Source organism: Talpa occidentalis, unplaced genomic scaffold, assembly GCF_014898055.3.
Source record: "Talpa occidentalis isolate TD23 unplaced genomic scaffold, MPIMG_talOcc4v2.1 talOcc4.7, whole genome shotgun sequence".
NCBI classification, from domain to species: Eukaryota; Metazoa; Chordata; class Mammalia; order Eulipotyphla; family Talpidae; genus Talpa; species Talpa occidentalis.
The window spans coordinates 75160663-75187877 of record NW_023605083.1 but is presented as its reverse complement, the minus strand read 5'-3'; the positions used below and the strand labels follow the sequence as shown (position 1 = coordinate 75187877).

Below are 27215 nucleotides of genomic sequence, written 5' to 3'. Positions count from 1 at the left end.
CTTTTTATTATTTATTTTATATATTTTAAATCATTTTTCATTTTTGTACAATGTTTGCATTTTCATCTTGGTTATAGTCCCTGTAAAATTCCCACCACCCTTGTTTTGATCCCACTCCCTTCTCCCCACCTGTAGTGTGTCTCCGGTTTATAGTTGCCAGTTGATTTTGATTTTTACTTTATTATAACTAGTCTTTTTCCTGATCCCTTATAAAGGTTTTCTAAATTCTTGCTATGAGTGTTACCATCCGGTATTTTTGTTTTTCTTTCTGGCTTATTTCACTGAGCACGATCCCTTCCCGCTCCATCCATGCTGCTGCAAATTGCATGAGTCTATCTTTTTTGATTGCTGAATAATATTCCATTGTGTATATGTACACATATGAAAAAATGTTCAACATCACTTGTAATCAGGGAAATGCAAATCAAAACCACAATGAGATACCATCTTACACCGGTGAGCATGGCACATTTTAAGTAGGCACTTCTCCAAAGAAGACAATCAAAAGGCCAGCAGACTCATGAAAAAATGCTCATCATTACTTATCAGCAGAGAAATCCTAATAAAAAGCACAATGAGATGCCACTTCACTCCTGTGAGAATGGCCCACATCATAAAGTCCAAAAACAATAAGTGATTGTGAGGATGTGGAACATTGTTTATAATAGCCAAACTGTGGAAACAACCTCAATGCCCAAAAACAAGTGAGTGGGTCAAGAAGATGTGGGACATATACACAAATGTAATACAGCTTTGCAGTCAAAACAGATAAACTCATGCCTTTTACAGTAATGGATGGAGTTACTGGAGGGCATTATAAATCAGGAGCAAGACAAAAACCATATGGTATCACTTTCATGTGAGATATAAAGAAACCAGACAAAGGTTCAGATAAAGCCAATCTCAAGAACTAGTCCTTGAAAGCAGAGGGAGAGGGGAACTGAAGGGCACGCACAGGTGGGGAGGAAGCACAGTGGACTGTGGTGGTGGACTCTGTGCTTTTGTGGTGGGAGCACTAGGGTTACAGCACAAGTAGGGGGGAATCCAAAATGAACACAAAAATGTAAACCATGAAACCTCAATTTAGAAAGAAAGATCAGTATGCAAAAAATCTGTTGTGGAATATATACTCAATAGAATACCACGGTGGTATTAAAAAAAAGATGAAATAGTAGCTTTTGGGTGAAAACGGTTGGATCTTAAGGCAATTATGTTAAATGAAAAAAATTAGAAATTGTAAGATCCACTATTTTCACTCACCTGTAGAATATAAGTAACTAAAAAACATACACAGTAGGGAAAAAAATCTTACTCTTAGTAAAAGAGTTTAATGGTTACCAGAGGGAACAGGAAGAGGGAAAGAGGGAAGGAGGTACAGGAGGCATTGACATGGGTGTTTTGGTGGAGGGTGAGTGGAACATGTGCACATATGGAAGAATAAAATTAACCCCCAAATTAAAAAAGATCATGGTCTTCTAAAATGAAACTAGTGTTTCATTGTATCCTTTTATATGGTTATATTACAAATTATTTGTTTTTTTATGGGAGATTTAGATTGTTAGCAATTATTTATTGTTATAAATATGAAAATAGTGTCCTTTTATATCAGTAAATATATCAGAGTCATACAACTCTGGTTTCCTTAGGCTGAATTTGTAGAAGTGGATTAATGGGTGAAAGGGCATAAACACATTCAAAATATTTGCTGTACTTCCTGATTACCAACCGGAAAAGAAAACTTGTGCCAGTTACACTCCCAGAAGCTTGTGTATGAGTGGCTATTTCCTGTATTTTTGACAGCACTGGGAATTATTTTTTAATTGGTAATTTTTTATAAAAAGGGATATTCTTTTGTTTTACTCAACTTTTTTTGATTGCCAGTGTCACTGAATACTTAAATATGTTTTTCTTGATGCATAGAATATTCACATCATTTACATGGAATACCACATAGATTACCACAAATAAAGTTATTTTTAACTTTCGTAGTTTTAGACACAAATTAAAATAGAGTATGTTCATAATAAATGTAAAACTCCATGGAATTTCTGACTCTACCTTTGCTTTGTTTTTTTCCAAATATTAGTTAGCTGAACTTAAAATAATGTAATACTTCAGTATTTCGGAACTTACATTGGTTGGGTGTTTATTTTATCATAGTTACATCCTCCCTGGACCTCCTAGTTACATATGGACTTCCTCTTTGATATTGACTAAGGAATTTTTTTGTATATTCCTTCTTTTGTTTAGTAAATGTCTATGAGTGTTCCTCCAACTCCTTTACTTCAGTGGCATAGCATTTTATTTATCTTCACTTTTTCCCAGGTATCAAAACCTTTTACCTCTTTATGGAAAAAATTTCAAATTATTTTCTTTTAGTGCTTTCTCTTTACTCCTTGTAAGAGATTTTTTTTTTTTAAATTGTGTGTGTGTGTCTGTATGTTTATGTTCAGAGAGAAGTGAAATATTTTGAGCCATATAGCTAATGGTGGTAGAGCTGGGATTGGAACATAGTTTGCAAGTGATATGTTTGGATTTCAGTTTATAAACTCTACCATATTTGGTCTTGCACATAAAAAGAGACTGAGCTGAAGTTTCCAAGTTATGAAAAATTTAGTTTATTTAAATTTGGTCCTTTCAACGTAGTCTCTTTTCCCTCTTATTTGCAGCTGTAAAAATAAAAGGCTTCAAATATAATCAATAAGAACTGTACCCTTATGGTCATTTTATTGTAAAACTAGTGTTTAAGTAACCGATAACTTGATAACTGACCAAATAATCTTATATTACCATATTCTGAATGTAGCAGGAGCTGGCTTAGCAAAATCTAACTCAATTATTTGTAGTTAGTAAACAGTGCTGGTGCTTTTAGGTTTGTGTAGTATACAACCTGCCCAAGACATTGGTGCTTATTCTCACTCTTGATTCACTTGCCTTTGTGAGCAGTTTTGCTAATGGGCATTTAGGCTCACCATGTGAGATTATTTCTACCTCATGAGGAAATCTTGGAGCATGCCATCAGCTCTTTTTTTTTTTTTTTTTTTTTTTTTTTTAAGATTTTATTTTTATTTATTTATTTATACAAGCACTGGGTACAGTCAGAAGTGCGGGAGGGTGAGAGAATTCACCAGAGCCAGAGCGGGGAGCAGAGCAGGCAGAAGGACCGAAGTACACTGCTGAGGGGAGCAGCGGGCGGCAGGAGAGGTCTGCGCGCCATGTGGGACCCTCCTCCGGTGGCCGGGGAGCAGCCGGGGATCGAACCGGTGCTGCAGAGGCTGCGGGCAGGTTTGCAACCCAGCGCTCAACCGCTGCGCCACCGGGGAGGCCCTCTTTTTTTTTTTTTTTAAAATAAGAATTATTTCTTTATTTCTTTATTTATTTTTTAGAAGATTTATTTATTTATTCATACAAGCACTGGGTACAGTCAGAAGCGCGGGAGGGTGAGAGAATTCACCAGAGTCAGAGCAAAGAGCAGAACAGGCAGAGCAACAAAGTACATTGCTGAGGGGAGCAGCGGGCTGCAGGAGAGATCTGTGAGCCATGTGGGACCCTCACCCAGCAGCTGGGGATCGAACTGGCGCTGCAGAGGCTGCGGGCAGCTTCGCAGCCCAGCACTCAACTGCTGCGCCACCAGGGGAGGCCCATCAGCTCTTTTTTTTATTAGGAATGCAATAAATAATAATAGCTAATACTTTTTGAATGGTTACAAATGTGCCAGGCATAGGTCTGAGTGCTTCTTGTATATTAATACATTTTATTTTTTTTTAAAGGTAGCAGAACATTTATTTATTTATTTGTTTGTTTATTTATTTATTTTTGAAGATTTATCTATTCATACAAGCACTGGGTACAGTCAGAAGCGCGGGAGGGTGAGAGAATTCACCAGAGCCAGAGCAGGGATCAGAGCAGGCAGAAGGACCGAAGTACACTGCTGAGGGGAGCAGTGGGCGGCAGGAGAGGTCTGCGTACCATGTGGGACCCTCCTCTGGTGTCAGGGAGCAGCCGGGGATGGAAGTGGCCCTGCAGAGGCTGCGGGCAGCTTCGCAACCCAGCACTCAACTGCTGTAACACCGGGGAGGCCCAATACATTTTATTATTCATAGTAACCCTACCAGATTTTCCCCATTTTATAGATGCAGAAACTAAGGCACAGAAAGTATTCATCCTTACCCCATCCCAATTTCACAAAGCTAGTATAAGAGAGAGGGGATCTTGGCAGTCAGTTTCATAGTTCTCAGTCACTTTATTATATTGATGTATATTAGATGAAAAGAGGCTATTCGGGGGTTTTAGTGGCTCCATATGAATTTCATCAGTATTTATTCTATTTCTTTGAAGAATGTCATTGAAATTTTTATTGGAATAGCATTGAATCTGTAAATTGCTTTTAGTAGGATGGCCATTCTGTTAATGTTAATTCTTCCAATCCATGAGCAGGGGATGTCTTTCCATTTCTTTGTGTCTTCTTTTATTTCTTTTAACATTGTTTTATAGTTTTCTTTGTATAGGCCCTTTACCTCTTTTGTTACGTTTATTCCCAAGTATTTGAATTTTTTTTTTGTTTGTTTCAGTAATAAAAGGGATGGCTTTCTTGATTTCTTCTTCTTCAGATTTTTTTTTTTGTGTGTGTGTATAGGAAGACTACTGATTTTTGTGTGTTGATTTTGTATCCTGCTACTTTACTAAACTGGTTGATTATTTTGATTAGTTTTTCTGTGGAGTTTTTCGAGTTCTCTATGTATATTATCATGTCATCTGTGAATAGTGATACTTTGACTTTTTCCTTCCCAATTGGATTCCTTGTTTGTCTTTCTTTTGTCTTATTGCTCTGTCTAGGACTTCCAGTATTATATTGAAAAGCATTGGTGAGAGTGGACATCCTTGTCTTGTTTCCAATCTTAATGGAAATGCTTTCAGCTTTTCACCATTGAGAATGATATTGGCTATGGGTTTGTCATATATATGGTCTTTAGGATGTTGAGGTATGTTTCTTGTATCCCGAGAATTTCAAGATCAAAGCTCTTCTGAAAAAATAAGAAAGGAATGGAGGTATCACACTCCCAGACTTCAAACTGTACTACAAAGCCATAAGAATCAAAACTGCATGGTATTGGAAAAAAAAACAGACATACAGACCAATGGAACCAAAAAGAAAACCCAGAAATAAACCCACAGATTTATGGTCAAGTAATCTTTGACAAAGGAGCAAAGAATATGCAATGGAGCAAAAAGTTTGTTCAATAAATGGTGCTGGGAAAACTGGGCCGCTACATGCAAGAGAATGAACCTTGACTACTACGTCACACCATGCACAAAATACAACTCAAAATGGATTAAAGAACTAGACATAAGACCTGAAACCATAAAATATATAGAAGGAAACATAGGCAAAACACCACATAATACACACCTCAGTAACATCTTTAAAAACACATCACCCAAAGCAGTGATAGTGAAGGAAAAGATAAACAGCTCGGACTGCATCAAATTAAAGAGTTTCTGTAGAGCAAAGGAGACAGTTACCAAAACAAAGAGACACCCTATTGATTGAGAGAAAATTTTTGCACACAACACTAATGATAAAGGACTGATCTCAAAAATCTACAAAGAGCTGACGAGACTCAACAAAAACAAAGTAAATAACTCAGTCAAAAAATGGGCTGAAGAGCTAAAAAAACTTCTCCAAAGAGGAAATGCAAATGGCCAACAGGCATATGAAAAAATGTTCAACATCACTTGTAATCAGGGAAATGCCAATCAAAACTACCATGAGATACCATCTTACACCAGTGAGAATGGCACATATTAAAAAAACGAGCAACAACAAATGTTGGCGAGGATGTGGAGAAAAAGGGACTCTCCTGCACTGCTGGTGGGAGTGCAAATTGGTCCAACCACTATGGAAAGCAGTGTGGAGGTTCCTCAATATGCTAAAAATGGAGATTCTGTATCATCCAGCAATTCTACTCCTAGGTATTTACCCAAAGGACACAAAAACATTAATTCAAAAGGACACCTGCACCCCTGTGTTTATTGCAGCACTATTTACAATAGGTAAAACCCGGAAACAACTCAAATACCCAAAAATAGATGACTGGATCAAGAAGATGTGGTACATATACACAATGGAGTATTACTCAGCAATCAAAAAAGATAAACTCATGCAATTTGCAGCAACATGGAGTTGGAAGGGATCATGCTCAGTGAAATAAGCCAGAAAGAAAAAGAAAAATACCAGATGGTATCACTCGTAGCAGTAATTTAGAAAACTTAAATAAGGAACCAGGAAAAAACCTAATTATAATAAAGTAAAAATCAAAATCAACAGGCAACTATAAACCAGAGACACACTACAGGCAGGGAGAAGGCAGTGGGATCAAAACAAGGGCTGTGGGAATTTTACGGGGACTATAACTAAGATGAAAATGCATACATTGTACAAAAATGAAAAAATGATATAAAATAAATAAAATGAAAAGAAAAGAGTGAGGCACAGATGATTCGTAAGTAGCTGTTGATGTTTTTGGAAAAGGCTTAACTTTATGCCTAGTGGCAGCTCTAAATAGTTAAGTTATTGCCATTCACCAAATCTTAGCTCATATTAGATGACTTAATTTGTCTTGTACTTAATATTATGGTGGGACACAATGAATAAAGCCCATTTGTGTTTAGATAAATTTAGGTAAGATGTATTTGCAGTTAACAAAATTGTCACCTAGAAAGATACTGTTTAAAACAAAACTTTGAAGAATGGGTTCAAAATTAAAGTAATAGTCACAGAATGCTCAACTAATCTCATTAATGCTTTATGATAAATTGTGGAGACCATGCCTTATTGGGCCCATACTCTGTCCTTTTAATTGAAAATTCTAACAATAGCAGACTAAATATTTTGGAATCATCCAGGCTTGCTGTAGGCAGTGTTTGTCTTTGGCATCTTCTCATTTTACCTCTCACTGATCCTCGCTCTCTTTTGCCTTTCCTAGTTACTAGGTGGGGTGTGGTTCCTAACCAGTTCCCGCTAAGATACTTATATTCGTGTCTTTTAAACATCATGGTAAGTCTTCTCCAGGACATTTGCATTTAAAAGGAAAAAATACAAACCTGGCCTACAGGGTTACTTTTGAGATTTGTCTCATTCTTTGACTATCATCAGTGGATTTCTCCTTTATCTCTCTGTCTTTCCCCCAAAATAGTCTGTTTTCTGCCAAGTCTTCTTCCTAAGATGGAGACTTGCTGGCCTGTTTATTACTAGTGCACAACTAATAATGATGATGGTACACAGTGGAAATGATTTTCATTGTTGAGCACCGGTTTGATCTTACCTTCATCTTCTTTTCACATTTGAGTGGAAGTGAATAAATGAAAACCTGGTGTCCTGTCTTTGGGCATTTAATATTACCTGGCTTTTCATACCAGGCCTCCTCACTGTCTCTCATCTTAACTACTGAGTGCATGAATTGGAGATTTAAACTGATGAATCTAGCCCAGGTTTAGAAACTGGTTGATTGTATAGATTTTTGAAAGGCTGTCATTTAAAGTAGCCTTTCGTCAGGTATTAACTGATGAGTTCAGATGTGCACAGTTGCACCTCCATTTGTTCTCTAAGGCAATGTTTGTGATGAAGTCAGCTACTGCCCTGAATTCTGGTTATTAGTAATAGTGTGTGGTCTGACAGGTGGGCCCAGAAGAGACTACAGAATTAGGATCATTAGTGTCACATGAAGAGTAGGGGGACCCAGAGAAATAAATCTATCCCTGCTCATCTTTTGCCAAAGCCTCTCCCATTATCTCTTTGAACTTAAAGTTACAGATTTTCCCTTGGTAATGAAGGCCAGTCTACCAGTCTGGTGGGATGTCAGCCTATGTTTTTAACATGTTAGGCTTCTGTGGTGTGTGTATGAGGGGGTTCGGGGAGTTAAAAATGGGTATTTTACACATTTGAAACTACTGCATGGACAGAGTGTCAGCTTTGAGGCTTCATCTTTACTCAGAAAATTTTAATTTGATGGTGGGAACAGAAATAGCTTCTACAAATTGGGGAGCAATTACTGAGAAAATGGCAACAGCAGGTGTGAATCTAGGCTATTATGTCAAGAAGCTTGATCGTGAAGGAAAAGAAGGAATTAAAATGTGATGATCAAAGAAAAGAATTTTACTTTTCTTCATTTTTGAGATGCAGATAAAAGATTTTTTTAATAGGCCAAGAGGAGGAGGTGATGGATAGGGAGTGCAACAAATGGAGAAAATCTTAAATTGAGGTGGAAGGAATAGGAGCAGAGCATAGATGGGATGAGACAGGTCCTACCGGTCTCTGGAAAGCAGGGAAGGGAGCAGCTTCATTTGGAAATGAGGTGAGTGTAGGGCAGATGTGGCCATTCAGGACAGGTAGTTCAAAAGATGGGCAAAGAGCTTCATACTGAATAGAATACAATGATTCAAGAGTATAGGTAATAGCACTTCAAAAGATTCTGTAATAGAAATGCATATAATTTAAGGTTGTGCATTAAATTTTTTCTCAATTGAGTTCTTTTTCCTTATTCTTAGTACACAATTTATTAGAATAATATAATCATTTTATAAATTTTAAAAATATATCTATTAAACATAAAAGTAAAATGTGTCAACTGTGACTTTTAAGGCAATGAATGGGGTGGTGGTGATATTTTTTGGTGGGTGCCTTGAGAAAAATGTATTAGTGCTCATCTTTTGATTGATACCCTCCATTTTATATTATTTTTACAAACTGGGTTTTCACAACCTTAGGATTGTTGTGTGCCAGAGTAGGAGCCAGACAGAATAAGAGTCAGGAAATGAATTGCATAAAGGGAAAAACATAGCTCCTGTGTCTCTTCTGCTCACCACTCTACTCACAGAACATGTCACTTCTGGCATTTCTGATCATCAAATGTGTAGGGGTTCCCACACAAAGCACTTCTCAGAAACCCACTAGGGTCCTGCCATTTCATTTAATCTGACATTACCTGAAGATAGCATCAGATCACACAGGTTAAGGGCTCAGTTCCACAAAGACTCTCTCTCTTTTCACAGGTCCAGGTTGTACTGAAGTTTCTGTGGTACTAGCTATGAATCAGAGTTTCTCAGAGGTCCCTCTTTTGGTTTTATTCATTTGCTGAAGTGGCTCATAGAACTCGGAAAAATTGTTTACTTACTAGGTTACCAGTTTATTACAGAGAATATTAATGGATATGAATGACAGATGAAGAGATACTTGACGTGTGTCCAAAAGGATTCTGAGCACCAGAATTTCTGTCATATGGAGTTTGGGGTGTACCACCCTCTTAGCATATGGATTCATTCTTGTTGACCAACTCTGAAGCTTTCCAGTCCCTTACTTCAAGGGATTTTTTTTTTTTTTTTGAAGCTTCATTAGGCAGGAATGGTTGATTAAATCATTAGTTATTGATGACTGATTCACTCTCCAGCCCCTTTTCCCCTCCTTGTGCTGGTGGGAGTATGAAACTGAAAATTCCAAGCCATTAATCGTGGTTGGTTCCCCTGGGAACCAGCCTTCATTCTTAGGGTCTTCCGGAAAGTTACTGCATTAACAGTGGTCAACTCTGTTGAGGTTAAGGGGACTTGTTATGCATAAGAAGATACCCTTTTCACTTCTATTGCTGTGAAGTGATTTCAATAACTAGGGCTAGAGACCAAATAGAGCAAAAGAGCCTCCTATTTTTCTTATCATTTAGGAAATTACAAGGATTTTGGCACTGTGAATCAGGATCATGGACAAAGACCAATGTTTTTATTTGTTCTTTTACATCACAACTTACATCTTTCTTCTGCAAAGTAGGTGAAGAACGACAGTTATTGGAAGTTTTAGGAATGAAAATGATTGATGCTTTGGAATATTTGTTTCTCCCCCAAATTATATTGAAACCTAATCTGCAGTGTATAGTAATCCCAAAGGTAGAGGCCTTTAGGAGATGATTAGGTTATGGGAATGGGGCCCTCATGAATTTCATTAGTGCTCCTTTGAAACATGTCAAGGAAAGCTCTATAGCCCCTTCCAGCTTATGAGGACACAGAAAAATGATCAGGTCCTCACCAGACACTGAATTTGTGACAGCTTGATGTTGGACTTCCCGCCTTCAGATCTCTAAGACATGAATTCCCATCATTTATAAGCCTTCCAGTTTGTGATATTTTGCTGTAATGGCCAAAACTAAGACAAAGACCTACAATTTGATGTTAAAATGAATTGTGCTTGTGTACTCCTTAGAAAATCTGTATATCCTCATTGATAAGTGTACCTCAATTTGAAGGCCAGTTGTATACACTAAAGCCTAAGAAAGTGAAATAAATGAAAAGGCTTGGTGCCAAAGAGAAATAATGTGAGAATGAGTGATAGATACCTACTGAATAAATAATATAAAGCATTCTCGAAATAAACCCCTTGTTATTAGAATATTTTAAAATTGAAAATTTGATTTTTCCATTACCTGAGTGGGTAAACCATCCTTTCTTTCTTTCTTTTTTTTTTTTTTTTTTGAAGAGCCAAAGAGAGTGATTTATCCTTGCAAAGAATACCTGGAATAATTGTGTTTCTTCTTTACAGTGATTTATATTAAGTTTTTGGTTTAATTTACTTATGGTTTCTTTAGCAGTTTTTAAAATTATCAGAGCTAAGTGGTGCCAACTGCTGTCATCAGAATGCATTTGGTATCCTAACCTGTATTAGTTCCCCATTGCTTCCTTAATAGATTACACAAACATGTACAAAACAACACAATTTCTTACCTTTTTTTTTTTTTTTTCAGAGTAGAGGTTTGAAATCAGTTTCACTATGTAAAAGTTAAGGTTTTGGCAGGACTGGTTCCTTCTGGAGGCTCTGAGGAGAATCTTTTGCTGCCTTTACTAGCTTCTAGAGGGTTCTAACATTCCTAGGCTCTTAACCCTACATCATTCTTACCTCTTCTTTAAAAGTCACATCTTTTTTTCCTATTCCTCTGACCCCTTCTTCGCCATATAAGAAGCCTGTAACTATATTGGGACCACCTCTTTAACTTCATCACAAGTAGGAAGTCTCTTTTGCCATGCAAGGTTATATATTCAAAGGTCCTGGAGATTAAGATATCTTTCTCTCTCCTGTTTTTTTCCATCACTCACCTTTTATTGTTTAATTAGATGGGTAAATATTAACTGCCTTAACTTTTCATGGGAAAAGTTGAAGGTGTTTTTAAAAAGTCAATACAATAAAAACATGATTTGTAAAATAATTGAATTTTAGTCCAACTCAGGGTTATAGGTTTTGCCAACTGATTTTGGACTTTAAAAAAAGTGTGTGGGGCGGGATTAGTTCTTGGTTTTCACTTGTTTTAGTCCAAATGTAATGATTCAACTTGTTCTAGGGTGAACCCAGGTTTTTAGCTAAGGGAATGAAGTAAGTTACTGTTTTCATCCCTGTTTGGGGTTGATAATAGAATACTTAATTTTTCTTTTCACAGAAATATGCTAGGACAGCTTAGGATAGCTTTAGAAATTGTCTAAAATTCTGTGATTCTAATACCAATTCAACCAGAAAATGGGTTCAATCTTTTTTTTTTTTTGAGTAGAACTGGGGTGTAGGCCATAGGTGTGAGAGGATTCACCAAAGACAGAGTGGGGGGCAGAACAGGCACATTTACTGTAATACACTGCTAAAGGGAGCAGCAGTCAAGACAGGAGAGGTCTGCTGTGCCATATGTGGGTTAGCTCCCTAGCAGGGATGGCACTCAGGGTATAGCAGTGATAGCGCTGTGACACAACCTCTAGGTCACCAGGGATACCCAGAAAATGGTTCATTCTTTAGGAGAATCATTAAAAATGTCTCCTTTTTTCCCCCTGTAATTCCACTATAAACCCATGAGAGAGAAATCAATTCTCTAGGGCATTGTTTCTTAAACTGGTATCCTACATAATCTTCTTCATGTTATTTTTTTAAATGATTTTATGGAGGTATAATTTACATACTTTAATTTCCTCCATTTAAAATATACACTTCAGTGCAGTTTAGTGCATTTATGGAGTTGGACAGCCGTCACTACAATGTAACTTTAGAATCTCATCATTACTCCCAGAAAGAAATCCCATGTCCATTAGTAGTTGCTCCCTGTGTCCTTATCCCAACCACCTTAAGCAACCATCAATCTAATTTCTGTTTTTAGAGATTTGTCTATTCTGAACATATGATATCAATTAAAAATATCCTTTGTATTCTTTTATGACTGGCCAGAATTCACCTAGCCAGGATTCATCTCAGTCCCTTCTGCTGAATAATATACCATTGTGTAGATATACCACATTTCATTTATCCATTTATCAGTTGATGGGCACTTGGGTTGTTTCTACTTTTTGACTATCATAAATAATACTATAAAATTTGTGTACATGTTTTATGTGAATATGTGTTTGCCATTCTGTTGGGTATATACCTAGGAATGAAGTTTTTGGGTTGTGTGGTAGTTTTTAATGTTTAACTTAATGAGGGATGGCCAGTTTGTTTTCCAAAATGGTTGCAGCATTTAATATTTTTGTTCGCAGTATATGATGCTTCTGATTTCTTCACTTCTTTGCCAGGACATTATTATTTGACTTTTTGATTCTAACTGTGACTGCTGAATGTTTGGTGTTTGCATTTTCATGGATGACTGCTGATATCTAGCATCTTTTTGTGTGCTTATTGACCTTTTGTGTGTGTTTCTTAGGGAAATGTTTATTGAAATCCTTGGTACATTTTTTAATTAGATTACTTATCTTTTTATTAATGAACTGGTTTTTACTAATGAACTGTTCTTTAAGTATATGACCCTTATCAGATTTGCAAATGTTTTCTCCCATTCTGTAGGTTGTCTTTTCATTTGTTTTTGGTGATGCCCTTCAAAGCACAAATATTTTAATTTTTATGAAGTTCAAGGATTTATTTTATGTTTTATTGCTTCAGCTTTTGGTGTCATCTTTAAGAAACCTTTGCCAAATCGAAGGTAGTAAAAAAAAAAAAGAATAACCTCTATGTTCTATTCTGAACTCACTTGCCATTTTAGCTTTACATTTATGTCTTTGATTCTTTTAAGTTAGTTTTGTATATGGTGTGAACTAAAGGTTCTTTTGCATGTGGCTGTCCATCTGTCCCAGAACCATTTGTTGAGAAGACTATTCATCCTGTCATTGGATAGTCTTGGCATCCTTGTCAAAAATATTTTTGATTGGTTGTTTGGTGGTGAATGGTGACAAGACATTTGGTGGTGGGCATAATGTGATATATACAGTTGCTGAAGTGAGAAACTGCACTAGAAACCTGTGCCTTTTTATAGACTAGTGTCACCTCAATAAAAGAAAAAGAAAATGAGAAAAAGCAATATGCCTCAAATTAAATTGCAAAGAAATCAGTTGGTCATAGATGTGTATGTTTATTTCTGGACCCTGCATTCCATTGATCTTTATGTCTGCCCATGTGCTCTTCCATATTGCCTTGATTACTGTTTCTTTGTAGTAAGTTTTAAAATCATGGAGTGTGAGTCAACGCTCTTCTAGTAGTGCAAGATTACTATGGTAGGTAGAATTTTTTTTTATTCTATATAATTTTTACATCATTTTTCATTTTTACATAATGTATGCATTTTCATCTTAGTTATAGTCCACATGCAATTCCCACCCCCCTTGTTTTGATCCTCCTTTCTCCTTCCCCCCTCCCCTGTAGTGTGTCTCTGGTTTATAGTTGCTTGTTGATTTTGATTTTTACTTTATTATAATTAGTCTTTTTCCTGGTCCCTTATTTTGGATTGTTCATTGACTTTTGTACATGAATCTTATATCCTGTGATCTTGCTAAATTATTTGGTGGATTCCTTAAGAGTTTCTGTATTTGCGATCATGTTATATACAAAACAAGAGATTTCTTCCTTTGTTGTCTGGATACTTTTTATTTTTCTTACATATCTGCTCTAGGTATAACCTCTAGTACACTGTTGAATAGAACTGGTGAGGGAGTGTGAACATCCTTATCTTGCCCTTGATCTTAGTGGGAAAGCATCCTGTCTTTTATCATTAAGTAGGATGTTAACTATGGTTTTTTGTTTGTTTGTTGGTAGATGTCCTTTTATCAGAATGGGGAACTTCCTTTTATTCCTATGTTAATGAATTTTTTAAAATCATGATATGGTGGCATTGGTTGAATTTTGAATGTCCAAACATCCTTGTTTCCCTGAAATAAATCCCATTTGGTTATGATATATACTCTTTTATGCATTGTTGGATTCAGTTTGCTAAATTTTGATGAGGAATTTTGCATCTATGTTAATCAGAAAAATTGGTCTGTAATTCTCTTTTTATTTGTGATGTCTTTTGAGGTTTTGGTATTAGAGTGGTGTTGGCTGCATAAAATGTACTTGGAAGCTTTTCCTCTTTTTCTATTTTGGAAGAGTTTGAATAAGTATTAGTTCATCTTTGTAGGTTTGGTAATATTCACTATTGAAACCATCTGGGTCTGCACTTTTGTATTTTGGGAGACTTTTGAATACTATTTGAGTCTCCTTGCTTGTGATTTTTGTTCAGTTTTTCTGTTTCTTCCTGGGTCAATCTTGGAGGGTTGTAGACTTAGTAAAGATTTCTCCATTTCATCTTGGTTATTCAAATTGTTGCCATATAGGTCTTCATAGTAATGTCTTATGATCTTCTGTATTTCTGAAATGTCTGTTGTAAATTCTTCTCTTTTATTTCTGATTATATTTATTAAAATTTTCTCACTTTTCAGGGAGTCAATTAAAGATTAGCCTAGTTTGTTGATTTTTTTCAAAGAACCAGCTTTTGGTCTTATCGATCTTTTAGACAGTCTTTTTGATTTTTGTTTCTTTTATTTTTGCTGTAATTTTTATTTCTTTCTTTCTGCTGGCTTTGGTTTCATTTACCCTTTTTTCTAATATATTGAGGTGGGAGGTAAGATTGCTTATTTGAGCTCTTTCTTGATGTGAGCTCAGATTGCTATATACTTTCCTTTTAGTATAGCTCTTGCTGCATCCCATATGTTTTGATACATTGTGTCTTTGTTTTCATTCATCTCCAGGTATATTTTAATTTATTCTTTGTTCACCTTGTTTATCCAGTGGGCATTGAGAAGTGTGTTGTTCATATATTAGAGGTATTTCCGTTTTATTTTTGTGGTCGATTTCCAGCTGATACCATTGTGATCAGAGAAGATACTTGATATGATTTCAGTCTTCATGAATTTTGGGTTATTGTTTTGTAACCCAGCTTGTGGTCTATCCTGGAGAATGTTCTTGTGCACTTAAGATTGTATATTCAAGGTCTCCCCTGGTCACGCAGTGGTTGAGCACTGGGCTGCAAAGCTGCCCGCAGCCTCTGCAGCACCGGTTCGATCCCCGGCCGCTGGCGAGGGTCCCACATGGCAAGGGTCCCATATGGCGCGACAGACCTCTCCTGCCACATCTGCTGCTCCCCTGAGCAGTGTGTTTTGTCAATCTACCTCTTCTGTTCCCCGCTCTGGCTCTGGTGAATTCTCTCACCCTCCCGCGCTTCTGACTGTACCCAGTGCTTGTACAAATAAAACTTTATTTTTTTTTTAAAGTGACCAGGAGTTTTTTTTTTTTTTTTTTTAAGATTTATTTATTTATTTATACAAGCACTGGGTACAGTCAGAAGTGCGGCAGGGTGAGAGAATTCACTGGAGCCAAGGTGGGGAGCAGAACAGGCAGACTGATGAAATACACTGCTGAGGGGAGCAGCGGGCGGCAGGAGAGGTCTGCGCACCATGTGGGACCCTCCTCTGGTGGCCGGGAACAGCCGGGGATCGAACCGGTGCTGCAGAGGCTGCGGGCAGCTTCGCAGCCCAGCGCTCAACCGCTGCACCACCGGGGAGGCCCTAAATAAATCTTTAAAATAATAATAATAAAGTAAATATCCTGGAGACAACAGAAATATGGGTTTTGTGTTTTGATCCAGTTGACCACTCTATTCCCTTTGATTGATGAATTCAGCCTGTTTATATTTAATAGTTATTATTGATATATGATGGTTTGTTATTGCCATTTTGTTTCTAGTTTTCTGGTTCCACCTAGTTCCTTGTTCATTTTGTTGTGATATTTCCTCCCTTTATACAGGCGGGAGATCCCCTTTAAGACTTTGTCATATGGTGTTGGCAAGAGCCCTCAGTTTCTGTTTGTCTGAGAAGGCCTTTATTTCTTCCTTGTATCTGATGAAATGTCTTGCAGGATATAGTATTCTTGGCTAGGCAATTTTTCTTACTGAGTATTTTGAACATTGTTACATTCTCTCCTTTCCCATAGGGTTTTCTCCCAGCAGTCTTATGTCAGTCTTATGGTTTTCCTTTATAGCCACCTTCAGTATTCTTTGTCTTGAATTCGTTATAGTTTCTTTCTTTTTATAAACAAATATTTATTTATTTATTTGTTTATGCATAGAAGAACAGGAGTGTAGGCCAGAGGTACAAGGGTAGGTGGGGGGAAGTGAGAGGATTCATCAGAGACAAAGTGGGGAGCAGAACAGGCAGATTTTACTGAAACACACTGCTAAGGGGAGCAGCGGGCTAGACAGGAGAGGTCTGTTGCAACGTATGTGAGTTAACTGAAACTTAACCCCTAGGCCTCCAGGGAGGCCCGATTTCTTTGTAGTTTCATGACTATGTGTGTCTATGTAGATCTCATTGCATTTTGATAACCTATTGTGTCGGGCAACACCACACTGAAAAAGACACGGGAGTCGTGGAACAGGCTGCACAAGGCAGGATGCTGCTGAGAGCAAGATCCTGGCCGTTTTTACTGCTAGAATAATCATAGAGCATCAGCTACATGCATTAGGAGGACAAAGAGAAAAGGATGGGTGAAACTCAGGAATGTTATCTAGGGCTTGGGGGACAGGAGTCTGCTGACCATGTTATTAGCTTGATGACCAAGTGTTGTCATCAAAACTAGACCCCAGACCCCCAGCCATGGTCCTAATCTTATCAACAAGGCATTCCACTGATCAGCTTCTGGGGTCCCTTGTGATACATAGGTCCTCAGTCCCCCGGGCGTTCCTGGTCATACCTCATGATGTATGTATGAGTCGTGGGTAAGTTTATGCATCCATCCTCAGCTGCCCAGGATGTTCCCGATCATACCTCTTGATGCATACCCTTCCCAGAGTGATCAAGCTTTCTGCTCTTGATTAATATGAAAGGTACCTTGTAAGGTTTGGCTCATATGTCTGTGGCTGGACAGTTCTGATCTTTGTATAGGAATGCAGAACTGCAGGTAACCACAATGGTGGCTGAACAGGCCGCTTAAGTCTAGGAAACCCACAATAACCAGGTGTTCTTTTATCTTTACTAAATTTTATATTTATTTTCTTCCTCAGATTTGGGAAATTTTCCCCTATTATTTTAAAAATAAATTCTATGTTCCCTTCTCTCTTCTCTTTCCCTTCTAGCATACCTATTATCCTATGTTGTTTTTCCTAATGGAATTGGATATGTCTCAGAAAGTTTCTGCATTGTTTTTTCTTTGTGTTTCTCTTTTTTTAATCCTCCTGAATCCTTTGTGCATTTTGACCTTCAATTTCAATAGTTCATTCCTCCATTTGGTCTAATCTGCTTCCTTAGCTTTCTGTAGAAATTTTAAGGTCCTCTATTGATCTTTTTCCATCCTGCAACTCCTATATTTTCTTATTTAAATCTTATGTTTCTATTTTCTGTCCAGTAACTATATTTCTCAAGTCATTATTTTTTTTTTACTTTTGCTGCATTTTCTTTCATTTGTTTAAATTTCTTTCTCATGAAAAATTTTGAACTCTATTAGAAGGATAAAACCTTCCATATCTTTCTGGTTAGGTTCTGGCAGTTATTTCTTCCTTATGATGAAATGTTCCTTTGGGGTCTCCAGTTGCTCTGTGTATGTGTTTACCTGCCCATATTGCTGTATCAGATCTTCTCCCTTAGAATTTGGCACTCTCAAGCAGTAGCAAATTGGAAGCCTCGGGATGTTGGGGGAGAGGCTATTAACACTCCTGACACTCTACCCTGGCTATCAGCACCCAGGAAACCCTTTGTTCATAGGCCCTGTTCCCTGTGGTTACCTGTAGAAACATGTTCTTGGAAGAGGGAAGAATAGTTGTGTCCTCACTCTTCTGAAGCCTGATGACCAGAAACCCCCCTGAAAAGTTTATGAGGGCAATATAGCTGCTCTTTCCCCTAACCTAGGGCTAGCCAACTTGCTTGTGCACCATTTGTGTGCACAGTCCAGAGCTTGTGAGCAATCTAGGAGGGAAAGTGGTGGGTATGTTCCCAGTCTCTGGGAAGGTCCTTGTCTAGAAGCCTCTTGTGGGAATGTATATGACCCAAAACAAGCCACCAAGCCAATCAAGTTCACTGTGGCCTCCTGAAGCCTCTCTGTAAGTACAGACTTGAGGTTGCATGGGTGGGAAGAGGTATAGGTGAGTACCTTCCTGGGCTCTCCAGAGTCATTACAGACACTCCTGGGAGCGCAGAGACCATGCTGAGGATGATCATGTGGCTTTCTCCACTGCTGAACTCAATCTTTGATCACCAGGGTGACCATGTTGAACTGTGGAATAGGCTATGCTTGCACAGTGAATTATACTCTTTCCTAAGCGGGTGGGAGAGCCTGCGAGACTATTGAGGGAAGGACTGAAAGTCCTTCCAGTTAACTGGAACCATTCCTGACTTACAGTTTCTCAGTCTTTCTTTCCCTTTCCTGTGATTTCTGGATCTCCTTGCTGGCACACTGATTCTCACTTTCCCAGCTCTGTTCTACATGTGGCCACTCCCGCTGGGCACTTATCCTCATATTGCTGAGGAGAGTGAATACTCAAGTATCCTGTCTGTCTGCATTTTCCCAGAGTCCCCTCTATAGTGTTTTTCAAGTCTTATGTTTCATTTTTTATCTTTCTGGTTATTGTTATTCAGAGTCAGATTTTGAAGTCTTCAGCTATTAATTTTAAGTGTTTATCTTCTTTATCATTTCTGTCATTTTTTGCTTCATGTATTTTGGTAGTCTGTTATGTGCATGCATTTATAATTGTGTATCTTCCTCATGGATTGATCTTTTCATTATTATCAAATATCTTTTCATCCCTAATTATATGTTTTTTGTATTTTTAAATCTGTTTTCTCAAATATCATTATTTGCATGCCAACTTTCTTGTTCTTGCATGTTACCATGATACATCGTTTCCTATTCTTTCCCTTCCAGTCTGTGTGTATCTGAATTTAAATTTTATATCCTGTAGGCTACATGTAGCTGGACCATTTTTGTTTATATAGTCTGATAATTTCTACCTTTGGTTAGATTCTTTTATTCCACTCATTCAGTGATATTGATATAAATGAATATGTGTCTGCAGTTTAACCTCTTTGATTTCAATATGTCTGTTTTTGTTTTTGTTTCTTCTCTATTGTGTCCTTTTGCATTAAGTTAATATTTTCTAAAGTGTCATTTTATTTTCTTTAATGATATTTTCCTGATCTCTTTTGAGACTTTTTTTAGTGTTTCTCTTGGACTTACCACATACATTTTAACTTATCAGAATCAGGTTTAGGTTTATGCTAATTTAATTGCAGTGACATACAGACTTTTTTTTTTTCTCTTTCTTTTTTTTTTTTTTTTTAAGATTTATTTATTTATTTATACAAGCACTGGGTACAGTCAGAAGCACGGGAAGGTGAGAGAATTCACCAGAGCCAGAGCGGGGAGCAGAACAGGCAGAAGGACCGAAGTACACTGCTGAGGGGAGCAGCGGGCGGCAGGAGAGGTCTGCGCGCCATGTGGGACCCTCCTCTGGTGGCCGGGGAGCAGCCGGGGATTGAACCGGCGCTGCAGAGGCTGCGGGCAGCTTCGCAACCCAGCGCTCAACCGCTGCGCCACCGGGGAGGCCCAGACTTTTTTTTTTTTTTTTTTTTTTTAACTGTAGTTTGCTTTGTTTTGTTTTGCAGATACTGCATTCTTTGTAAGACCTTCTACCACCAAAAAGATGATTACTTGCTGAAGACCCAGGTGACAGTAGAACTTTTTTAGCAATAAACTTATTTTCAAATTAAGGTATGTACATTGTTTATTTAGTCATAATGCTATTATAGACTGAATAGACTATACTGTAGTGTAAACATAATCCTTTTTTTAAAGATTTTATTTATTTATTTATACAAGAATCGGGGTACAGGCCAGATGTGTGGGAGGGTGAGAGGATTCAGACAGAGCGGGGAACAGAACAGGCAGACTGACAAAATACACTGCTGAGGGGAGCAGCAGGCATGACAGGAGAGGTTTGCCGCACCATGTGGGACCCTCGCTGGCTGGCTGGCATCGAACCAGCGCGGACAGCTTCACAGTGCTGCGCTCAACTGCCTACGCCATCAGGGGTGGCCCGTAAACATAATCTTTTATATGTACTAGAAAAGCAAAAAAATTGTACTTTATGGCAATGTTTTATTGCTGTGGTTTATAACTGAACCACAATATTTCCAAGATGTGCCTATATATTGGGTTGTTGGAAAAGTCATGACATATTTTTCCTGTTTTTCAAGCAAAAATGCATCATGACTTTTCTGGCAACCCAATAGAATCATTAGTCCTATATATCTCTATGCACTTCTGCACCCTTTTGTGGTATTATTGTTACACATATTGCATATTTTAGTGTTAGAAATCCAACAATAAATTGTTATTTTTACAAAACTAGCAACATGTTGCTATAGGTGTTACTTTACTATATATATTTATTTCTATAGCCCAGTCACATATCTCATTTACACTGGTATTGGAGAATATATCACACATACATTGCATTTCTGTTCATTTTTGACTCTAACATATAAACTATCATATATATGTAGCAGTACTTTTTTATTTCTTTAATGTTGTTTTACAACACTTAATACAATTTAGGGAAATGGATTCCCACCTCTTCAGATGTATGTTATACCCCACCATACAAATATCCATTCTTCTTTACCCTAGACCATTGGGGTCCCTACCATCCTGTATTCACACCCTTATATCCCACCTCCCATGTTAATAGACTCAGTACTGCAATCATATTTCTAGGGTTTATTTGGCTCAGTTTTGTTAGTTACTTTGATTTTTCCCTCTATTCCACTCCTTAGTGAAATTACCTGTTATTTGTCTCTCAGCTTCTGACTCATTTTACTGAGTATACTATCACCTCCAGTTCAATTCATGTTGTCACAAATGGCAAAAGCTCATATTTTTTTAATAGCTGAGTATTATTCCATTGTATATATATACCACATCTTCTTAATTTGCTACATTCAGGTTGTTTCCATAACTTAGCTATTGGAATTAGTTCTGCAGTGCACATAGGAGTATATATTTTCCTTTGATTTAGTGATTTTTTTATTCATTGGGTAGGTACCTAGAAGTGTAATGCTAGATCATATGGTATATCTGTTTTTCATTATTTTTAGGAAACTTCATCCTGTTTTCTATAGGGGCTTGACTAGTTTAATTCCAACCCACAGTGTACAAGGGTACCTATTATTCCACACCTTCACCAGCATTTATTGTTTCTGGCTTTTTTGATATGGCCATTCTCATGGGAATGAGATGTTATCTCACTGTAGCTTTGATGTGTATTTCCCTGTTGATAAGTGATGTTGAACATTTTTTCATGTGTGTGTTGGTCATCTGTGTGTCTTCTTTGAGGAAGTGTCTTTTCTGTCTGTTTTGTGATTGAGTTACTGGTTTCCTTTTTGTTGAGTCATAAGTGTTCTTTAAGAATTTGAATATATTGGGCCTCCCCTGGTGTGCAGCGGTTGAGTGCTGGGCTGTGACGTTGCCTGCAGCCTCTGCAGTGCCGGTTCAATCCCTGTCTACCAGTGAGGGTCCCACATGGTGCGCAGACCTCTCCTGTCTCGCCCACTGCTCCCCTCAGCTGTGTATTTCGTTAGTCTGCCTGTTCTGCTCCCGGCTCTGGCTCTGGTGAATGCTCTTACCCTCCCACACTTCTGACTGTACCCAGTGCTTGTATAAATAAATAAATACGTAATTCTTTAAAAAAAAAAGAATTTGGGCCTCCCTTGGTGGCGCAGCGGTTGAGCACTGGGTTGTGAGGCTGCCAGCAGCCTCTGCAGCGCCAGTTCAATCCCCGGCCACCGGCGAAGGTCCCACCAAAAAAAAAAAAAAAAAGTGGATATTAAGACCTTATCACATGTATGATGTGCAAATATTTTCTCCCATTCAGTAAGATTTTTTTAAAAGATATATTTTTATTTATTTATGCATACAATAACTGGGGTATAGGTCCAGAGGTGCAAGGAGTAAGAAGATTCACCAGAGACAGAGTGGGAAGCAGAACAGGCAGATCTACTGAAATATACTGCTGAGTAGCGGGCAAGACAGAAGATGTCTGCTGCACCATGTGGGTTAGCTCTCTGACTGGGGATCAAACTCATGCTGTAGGGGCTGCTGATAGCTTGATAGCGCTGAAACTTTAACCTATGCACCATCAGGGAGGCCCATTTTTTTTTTGTTTGTTTTAATGATAGTTTCTTTCACTATACAGAAACTTTTTAACTTTATACAGTCCCATTTATTCATTTTTGCTTTTGTTTTCCTTACTGTTAGAATTGATTTCCCAAGGACATCACTGAAGCCAGTGTCATGGAGTGTTTTGCCTTTGTTTTCTTCTACGTGTTATATAGATTTTAGTATTACATCCAAGTTTATTTTGAATTAATTTTTGTGTGCAGTATGAGAGAGTGATCTATTTACAGTTTTCTGCATGTACCTGTCCAGTTTTCCCAGCACCATTTTTTGAAAAGATTTTCCTTTCTCCACTGTATACACTTGACTTCTTTTTTATAACCTAACTGTGCATGTAATTGTGGGCTTATTTCTGGACTCTCAGTTCTATTCCAGTGTGATACCACCATAATGTTCTTATTACATATTTTTATTTTATGTAGTGTAGTTTGATGTCTGTTAATGTGACTTCTTTTTTTTGTCAAGATTGCTTTGACTATTTGGAGTCATTTTTCATTTCATAAACATTTCAGCAATGTTGCTTATTTCTTTTGGATAATTCCATTGAAATTTTGATAGGGAACTAATTGAATCTATATATTGCTTTGAATATAATGTACATTTTAACAATGTTAACTCTTCTAATCTATGAACATAGAGTATTTTTCCATTTCCTTGTGTCTTCTATTTCTGATGACAATGTCTTTGAGTTTTCATTGAACAGCAATTTTGTTGTCTATGTTTAAGTTTATTCCTCAGTATTTAAATTTTTTTGATGCTAGTATGAATGGGGTTGTTTTCTTGATTTCTTTCTCTTCTAGTAAAGTATTTGCATATAGGAATGCAATAGATTTTTGTATGTTGATTTTATAGTCATCCCTTTACTTATTTATTGTTTCTAATAATTTTTTAGTAGCATCTTTAGAGTTTTCTGTGTTATGTCATCTGTAAATTGTGATGGTTTCACTTCTTTTCCAGTTAATTTCATTTATATCATTCTCTTGCCTAATTGCTTTAGCTAGGACTTCCAGTACTATGTTAAAGAGTAATGGTGAGAATGGACATCCTTATCATGTACCTGATATTTGAGGAAAAGCTTTCATTTTGTTATCATTTAGTATGATTCTGGCTGTTGACTTTGCCTTTATCATATTGAGTGATATTCCTTTTATCCACATTTTACAAAAAGCTTTCATGGTAAATGTATGCTGAATCTTGTCAAATGTCTTCTTTGCATCTCTTGATATGATAATATGAATTTTGTCTTTTGTTGATATGGCGAATTACATTGATTGATTTGTGTATGTTGAACCATCCTTGCATCCCTGGAATAAATCTCACTTGATCATGATATTTGAACCTTTTATTGTTGAATTCATTTTGCTAAGATTTGTATCTATGTTCATCAGGGATATTAATTTCCAGTTTTCTTTTTTGTTATGTCCTTTCTGCTTTGGGTATCAGAGTAATAATGGCCTCATAAAATGTGTTTGGGAACATTCTTTTTTTGGAGGGGGCAAGTTTGAGAACAATAAGTATTAATTCCTCCTTGAAGGTTTGGTAGAACTCACTGGTAAATCCATATGGCCCTCTGCTTTTGTTTTTTGGGAGACTTTTAATTGTTTCAATTTCCTTTCTTGTAATTGGCCTGTTCAAGTTCTCTATTTCTTCTGGATTTAGTTTTAAAAGTGTATATATTTTACTTAGAATTTGTTCATTTTTTCTGATTTTCCAATGTGTTGGCATAAAGGCATTCATGGTAATCTCTTACTATCATCTTTATTCCTGTGATGCCTGGATTAACTTCTCTTTCATTTCTGATTCTATTTATTAAAATTTCCTCCCTTTTGTCATAATGTGTCAAGCACAAGGTTTATCTATTTTATTTATGTTTTCAAAGAATAAGCTTTTGGTTTCATTGATATTTTGAACATTTTGATTTCTATGTTATTCATTTCCACTTTAGTTTTCATTTTTTTCCCTTTCTTTTGACTTCTGGTTTCATTTGTTCTTTTTCTAGTTCCTTCAGGTATAATTTGAGATTATTTTTTTAAGCTCTTTCTTAATGTGAGTCTGTATTGTTATATACATCCTCCTTTTGCCCTGTCCCATGAGTTCTGGTAGGTTGTGTCTTCATTTTCATTTACCTCCAGGTATTTTTAAATTTCTTCTTTGATTTTCTCATAATTCAATCATCATTCAATAGTGTGTTTTTCAGTTTCCATATATTTGAGGTTTTACCTGTTTTCTTTTGTGATTGATGTCTACCTTAATGCCATTATGATCAGAGAAGATACTTGATATTATTTTAATCTTTATAAATTTACTTACACTTGTTTTGTGTCCCAATATGTGGCCTATCTTGGAAAATGTTCCATTTGTACTTGAGAAGAATGTATATTTAGCTTTTGGAGGATATAGTGCCCTATAAATATATAGTTTCCCCATCTAATCTATTTTCTCATTAAATCTGTTGTTTCCTTTCTTTATTTTCTGTCTGGTTAACCTGTGCATTGATAAAGTGGGGTGCTGAAGTCCCTTATCTCTATTGTGTTGTAGGCAATGTCTGTTTTTAGTTTTGTTATCATTGTCTTTTATACTTCAGTATTCTTTTATTTGGTGCACTTATATTGATTAGTGATATATATTCCTGCTGTATTGTTCCTTTAGTGACTATATAATGTCTATTCCCATCTCGTTACCTTTATTTAGCTGGAAATTTATTTTATTTTATGTAAATATGACTGTCCCTGCTCCCCCCCCCCCCTTTTGGGGCTGGAGGGGTTGATTCCATTTCTTTGTGCTATTTCTTTTAGCCATTTACTTTGAGCCTATGTTTCTCTTTGGAGCTTATGCATGTCTCATTGAGACAGAAAGTTGGGTTTGTTTGCTTGTTTTTGATCCAGCCACCCACTCTGTGCCTTTTGATTAGTGAGTATCTTTCATTTACCTTTATAGTGATTATTGGCATATGGATAATTGCTGCTGCCATTTTTGTCTTTAGTTTCCTGCTTCTGTTTATTTCATGAATTTTCTTCACTTAACTTATATAAGAATGCTCCTTTTGAGCAAAGACTATGCATTGGAGCAAAGAAAGTTTGTTCAATAAATGGTGCTGGGAAAACTGGGTTGCTACATGCAAAAGAATGAAGCTTGACCACTACCTCACACCATATACAAAAATCAACTCAAAATGGATTAAAGAACTAGACATAAGACCTGAAACCATAAAATACATAGAAGGAAATATAGGCGAAACACTACTACATGACATGCACATCAAAGACATCTTTACAGACACATCACCCAAAGCAGTGATAGTGAAGGCAAAGATCAACAGCTGGGACTACATCAAATTAAAGAGCTTCTGCACAGCAAAAGAGACAATAACAAAAACAAAGAGAAACCCCACCAACTGGGAGAAAATTTTTGCACACAACACTAATGATAAAGGACTGATCACAAAAATCTGCAAAGAGCTGATGAGACTCAACAACAACAAAGAAAATAATCCAGTCAAAAAATGGACAGAGGAGCTAAAAAGAAACTTCTCTGAAGAGGAAATGCGAATGGGCCAACAGGCATATGAAAAAATGTTCAACATCACTTGCAATCAGGGAAATGCAAATCAAAACTACCATGAGATACCATCTTACACCAGTGAGAATGGCACATATTTAAAAAACTAGCAACAACAAATGTTGGTGAGGTTGTGGAGAAAAAGGAACTCTTCTGCACTGTTGGTGGGAGTACAAACTGGTCCAACCACTATGGAGAGCTGTGTGGAGATTTCTGGACCTACTAAACATAGAGCTTCCACAGGATCCAGCAATTCCACTCCTAGGTATTTACCCAAAGAACACAGAAACATCAATTCCAAAGAACACCTGCACCCCTATGTTTATAGCAGCACTATTTACAATAGCTAAGCTTTGGAAAGAGCCCAAATGCCCAAAAATAGATGACTGGATCAAGAAGATGTGGTACATATATACCATGGAATATTACTCAGCATTCAAAAAAGATAAACACATGCAATTTGCAGCAACATGGATGGCGCTGGAAGGGATCATGCTCAGTGAAATAAGCCAAAAAGAAAAAGAAAAATACCGGATGGTCTCACTCATAGCAGGAATCTAGAATACTTAAATAAGGGACCAGGAAAATGAATAACTATAAGAAAGTGAAAATCAAAATCAACAAAAACTATGAACCATAGACACTTTTTGGGGGTGGGGGGTGGGAGGGGAGGGATTGGGGTCAGAATGGGGGATTGCAAATGTATGAGGAATATAAAAATGAAATTTATTAATTAAAAAAAAATAAATAAATAAAAAAGAAAAAAAAAGAAAAAAAAAAAGAATGCTCCTTTTAACATTTCTTGTAAGGAAGATTTAAGATCTAGTATTTACAGATGTCTTCAGTTTCTGTTTGTCTGAAAAGGCCTTTACTTCTTTCCCACATCTGAAAGTGAGTTTTGCAGGATACAATATTTTGAAAGTGTTTATCTTTGAATATTTTTAATACATCATTCCATTCTTTCCTTGCCTATAGAGTTCCTGCCAATAAGTCTGATGTAAGCCTGGTAGTAATACCTTTACACATTACCTTCTTTTTTATCTTTAACCTCCTTCAATATTCTTTCTTTATCTTGAATTCCTCCTAATTTTACTGCTATGTATTTTGGTGTAGGTCTCATTAC

The 27215-nt window shown here is 36.9% G+C and overlaps 1 protein-coding gene across 6 annotated transcripts in view; it reads left to right on the top strand.

The window, feature by feature from the left end:
• The window catches only part of FANCC (FA complementation group C), a 280667-nt gene that overhangs the window by 47345 nt on the left and 206107 nt on the right, over positions 1 to 27215 (top strand). For all 6 annotated transcript variants that reach the window (XM_054689352.1, XM_054689348.1, XM_037494448.2 and 3 more), the window contains one exon: positions 19966 to 20071. The gene's annotated coding sequence lies outside the window, so the exon portion shown is untranslated. The remainder of the gene's footprint in view (positions 1 to 19965; positions 20072 to 27215) is intronic.